The following is a 5,284-nucleotide window of genomic DNA, read 5'->3' on the forward strand; positions in this document are numbered from 1 at the left end:
ACAACACGTTGGAGCTTGTTATTGGTGAAGAGGCCGTTGATCTTTCCCCACACCGTGCGGGCATCATCGCCTTCCCGAACGACGGTCTTGAAGATGTCCGGCGAGACGGTGAGGAAGAGCCAGCGGATGATGGTGGCGTCGATGGCCAGCCAGTCGGCGGTGCCGTCGATGTGATCGCGCAGGTTGTACTCGCGGAAGAGGAGGTAGAAGTACGTCTTCCAGGCGAGGTAGTTGGCGGCGGTGGTGGACAGCTTGACGGGGACATGGTCGGTGATGGCGACGGCGCGGAGCTGGCCGGGGTCGGGGATGGAGGAGTCGGCGAAGGGGTTGGAGCTAGGGGTTGACATGATGAGGAAGGGGAGGCGGCGCGCGGCTGGAGAGGGAGGAGAGGCGGCGCTGCTAGGATTTAGGGGTTGGGGGAGGGGGGGGGGGTGCGGCGCACGGGGAGGAGAGGCGGCGCGCGGCTAGGGTTTAGGATCTAGGAGGTGTCTGATACCATGTAGAAGGAGATGCAATGCTCGATATATTGATCGGATGCATATGGCGGTACATATATAGGCCACGTCCTCGACTATACAAGGAAGGAGGCGGGCCCAATAGTAAATACAAGGATATGTATCGCTATACAATAACTACAGAGGATACACATCCAGATATACAAGATATGTATCTCAACAATTATCAATGGAATTGTCTGGTGTGAAGTCTTACATTGTACTTGCCTGAAATGTAAACAAATAATCTTATGAGTTATTCTATATAGGAAACAATCGAGCTTGCTAGCAAAGAGTACTTGTTGGTTTTGCATGCCTCCAAGACCAATATCGTCTCCCTCATATTTTTCCTAGACTAAGTTGCACCGGTAACAGAAGAACTTGGAAGAACAAAACTCTTCTTACATATATGGAAGTAACAATCTCCACTGTCTAAGTTTTTTTATTTGTCAGTTAGTGGTAATGACGAAATAAGTTACATGTATGTATAAAAGAAATGGAAGTCTGTCACCCTGCTAATGTTGAAGTGAAAGTACAATTTTGGTGGTTCTCGGAAAGAAAAAATGTAAATATTCTCGTGCTAATGAATAGGAAGTTATAATGCACCAAAACTGCTGGAATTCTCTCAAACTACATGTAGACACAGACATTTTTTCTGGAATCTGCATACTTATTCAAACCCAGATGAAAATACTAAAAAGATGGCAGATAGCTCACCTCATGTGTATTGGCCATACCAACGGTAATAATCTTGCTAATAATCTTGCAATGGCTAGTAACAGAACCAAGAAGATTTGACTCACCTTGGCAAGCTACTATTATCTTGCATGCATCAGCTCTTCTATCCGTTCTCAAGCGATCTTTGTCCTCAAGTAAGCATCAATGTCACCGCGCCCCTCCTAGCCCAACACACTTCACCAGGATCAAATCAGCAGCGACCCACTGATCATGGGGAAAACCTAAGTAACAAAGTTGGAGAACAGACTATTTGGAGTTAATCCGGACCAATTCTATATCTGATGCATTGATTATATTATTTTACAAACCACAAACGTCGTTTAAATGGCATCAGCTGGTTAAGTTTTTATCTTCTCATGTCATACTGTAAAGGAAGAGATAAAGCAAAAAAAAGAAGCAGGTTTTCATCAATTTACTCAATCTAAAGGGAGGACAGAAATGAAATGGAAGAACCAGTTAGAGGTACATATCACTGTACTATATGCACACCAATTCAGAACTTTAATTAATAACTGCTCTCCTTGTAGACATAAGGACCTAACTGAAGTACAAAAGGGAACTAAAATTGTAGCTAAAACTGAAGCACTTCGTCAATATATTTAAAGTAAATAAAAGTGCATATTTTCATACGTATTGTTTCCTTAATGCACAAAATAGGAATCACAGGTAATCTCCTGCTCAAATAACAATTTATGTATATAAATCAATTAGGATAGTAGGAAGAACTAACGAATCCAATCAATACTCAATTCAAGTCAGCGGGGAAAACTGACAGATAAGAGAATGAAACACATAATCTGTCACACCTTTCCCACTGTAGTCTTGCTGACACTTATTTTTGCAATCCTCAATAAGGCAGACAGCTTGGATAACTCAACATCACAGAGCACGGACAATTACAGCCAGCCTCTTTCATTGATGCTAGCAACCTCCCGTATGTTCATTGATGGTAGCAAGCTCCCATGTCATGCAGACGTGGTCGGAGAGAGCCATGTTACAGTGTACTGAGTATGGCCCAAATCGGCAAAAATCTATATTGAACAACAAAAACTAAGAAGGAAACTCATCATTCAGAGTTCAGAAATGCACACTAAATGGAGACCAATCATGCAGCTCATCGTTTCAGCCTGCACTACCAAAAAAGCAAGCTGTATTATTCTACTGTAAGAGCAACTCCATGTTACCTTTGATCTTGCAAACATCTAGCGGGGCATCAATTAGGAAGATAATGTTGTGACATGTAAGCATGATTTCAATGTGAAAAAACAGAGAATCGTATCATCTGCAATCTAGATGTGGAACTAAGAAAACAAAACTGAATTCAATTCTTTCCGAACTGCATTATAAAATGGCAAACCAAGAATAGATAATTAGGACTCGGTTCAGGGAATTTTTGAGAGATGGCCGGTGGGAACTGACCTGCGTGCTTATTTAGCTGGGCTCGCCAGATGGCGTCCACCGCTCCATGCCGCTCCTCGATCCTCGTGGCTCTGGAGTTCATGCCATCGCCGATCTAGAGTTTTCTTCACTTGAATCCGCCACAGCCGCCTCCTCACTGAGCCCAGCCTCTCGACCAAATCCGACAGCGCTCTGCACCTGCATCCCCAAACTCGTCAAGCTCCAAATACACAGGCCAAGCTCAAGAAATATAGATTGAAGCTAGAAACAAACCACGAAAGGAGAAGAAGGCTCAGAAATTGGCACTAACCTGCTTTCTCCGTCGTCGGCAAGGCCAGTTGCTGCATCAAGTCTGGCGGTTGGCTGCAGTTCTCGAGCAGGACCAAACCCTGCGGTTATCGAGCAGAACACGGTGGCGGACATCAACCGCATCAAGTCTGGCGGTTGGCTGCAGGGCAGGGGCTTTAGCAGGTGCATGGAGGTGGGCTACCATGGAGACAGTGGAAGGAGGAGGGGACCGTCCCGGCTCTGCTCCGCCCACGCGTGTGTGGAGGCACTACGCCGCGCTGGTAGAAGGCCATGGCCAACACAACCGGCAGCGTGGAGAGAGAAATAGAAGGGCGATGCGCGAGATGTAGATTCCTCCGCCACGCTGTTGCCGGAAGCACGGCGTCGACCGCACGCTCATCCTTCACCTCCGCCGCGTCCTCACCGGCAGACCAACCATGACCACGGGCGCGCCCCACACCTCCACTGCGTGCAAACCGACCACCACAGGCCCGTCCCTCCACCGCGCTGTCGCCGGCAGACCCACCTCCATGGCCTCCTGCTCCTTCTCCATCACGCCGTAGCCGTTGGCGTCGCTTCAGGGGACGTGGTTGAGGCCGCCGTCTCCGTCCTCGCTGCCTGCGCCACCTGAGAGCAAGGAGAAGGTGACATTACAACGGTGGCGACATGGAGCGGCGGCGAACTGGGAACCCGGTCTAGTGGTGCGCGTGAGTCCCGGCCTGCGGGCGGCATGCCGTAGTCCCGGCCAGTGGCGGCGTCGCTCCATATTTGGGGACTGGCGATCATGGAGAGCTCAAGGAAATTCACCTGGGCAGGGGATCGGGTAAAAAGGAGCTGACGCTGGAGTTGGAGGTCGGTGGAGGTGCGGGGGAATGGGAAGGAGGAGCTCCGGCAGGGGGAGGCTAGCGGACGCGTAGGTGATCAGGGAGGAGTCGGGCCGGTGGAGAAGAAGATGATGAAGAGAATGGTGGAATCGAGATAAGAAAATAATGGTCAAAGCGGTGGCATCCGAATGAATCTAGAGACTGCCAAAAATGACACGAATACAGCACAGAACGTGCAAACCATCATTATCGGACCTCCTGCTAGACCACCAATAAACTACATGCACCCAGACCAAAGGAAGCTCGCCACGGACCATCAAAGAAATTGACTGCAGAAAAAATGCAAGAGGACGCCGAGAGTGCACGCAAATAAATTGCAACGAAATCAACCACGAAACAACATACGTATCAATCAATTCGTTAGTCTGAAAATAAACCAAAAATCTGAGAAAAATCGAGACTGTTAAGGTTTAGTATAGTAATATTATTGTCATGCTTAAGGGTTCACTTTGAAGTATTCATATTAAATATAAAACATCACATATCAATAATAATATGACAAGAAAAAACAAATATTACAACATTCCCAGTTTTCCGTCTGCAAAGGAATGCGCACATATGAATATGCATTCCTCGATACTACAGAAAATCTGCATAGTCAAAAAAAAAAAAAAAATCTGCATAGTCAACGTACTGGCACCGTCTCAGCAAATGCATCGAATCTTTGTCAAAAGATGAATCAAATCTAGAGAATCCAGGGAGCAATTGCTGGGTGATTGGAGATCCGGTCTCGCGCAGGTCGCTCATGACGGTCTGGTGGCGTTCGTGGTCTCCTCCTCCGTTTCCCTTGCACCACGACGCATGTTCGCGTCCGCACGAGCAACAGCGTGAAACCCTAGCTCCAACTTCGGTCTCGGTCGCCGGCGTGGTTCCGGCGCCGCCGCGCCTTGGGCTGCTCTCCCCCATCGCATGCGCCTCCTCTACGACCCCCCCTGAGCTCCCGCCTACTACACCTCTCGTGCGCCGTCTCCAGTGAATCCTGCGCGCCGGCCGCTCCCTCCCCAACTCCCAGCCCTCCAGTATGCCGCCGTGTCTTGGGGCGAGCGCGTGAGCGCCACGATGTTGTAGTTCCTTACCGAGTAGGTCGCGAGTATTCCTTCCCATTCAATCCTTCGTGACTAAGGAGACATGAGGTGGCGGTGGTCAGCGATTTTGATGTCCTGGTGGTGGTCCTCTCTGGCTCTGCCAGAAGGAGAGCCATGCCGATTTTGGTAGCCATGGTGATGAAATAGAAGTACTGCAGGTGGACTCTAGGGATTGATTTGTTCTATTCTTTCTCATATTATTATATTGTGGGTTCGTGAATCCATCAATAGGATGCGGATCTGTGAGGTCAACTACTGAATTTCGCATGCAGGTCATGGAAAGCTCCTCTTGGTGTAGTTGATTTCTTTGCTGAAATTTATAGTCCTTCAGTGGTGGCCTTATTATCACTGGTGGTCAATGCTTAGTTCCGACGCCGGATATAAAATAAGATGGAGT

The 5,284-nt window shown here is 48.3% G+C and overlaps 1 long non-coding RNA gene across 2 annotated transcripts; it reads right to left on the minus strand.

Annotated features, from left to right (window-relative positions):
- Positions 1–1,302: 1,302 nt before the first annotated feature.
- On the minus strand, positions 1,303–3,057 carry LOC124688670. 2 transcript variants are annotated; one of them, XR_006998600.1, is made up of 4 exons: positions 2,941–3,057; positions 2,652–2,828; positions 2,039–2,359; positions 1,303–1,453 (listed from the first exon to the last, which is right to left on the minus strand). It is a non-coding gene; the product is annotated as an uncharacterized LOC124688670 (long non-coding RNA). The 2 variants fall into 2 exon arrangements; XR_006998599.1 differs by having other exon boundaries at positions 2,039–2,828.
- Between the last annotated feature and the right edge of the window lie 2,227 nt (positions 3,058–5,284).

This window comes from Lolium rigidum, chromosome 2 (genome assembly GCF_022539505.1).
Source record: "Lolium rigidum isolate FL_2022 chromosome 2, APGP_CSIRO_Lrig_0.1, whole genome shotgun sequence".
Lineage (NCBI taxonomy): Eukaryota > Viridiplantae > Streptophyta > Magnoliopsida > Poales > Poaceae > Lolium > Lolium rigidum.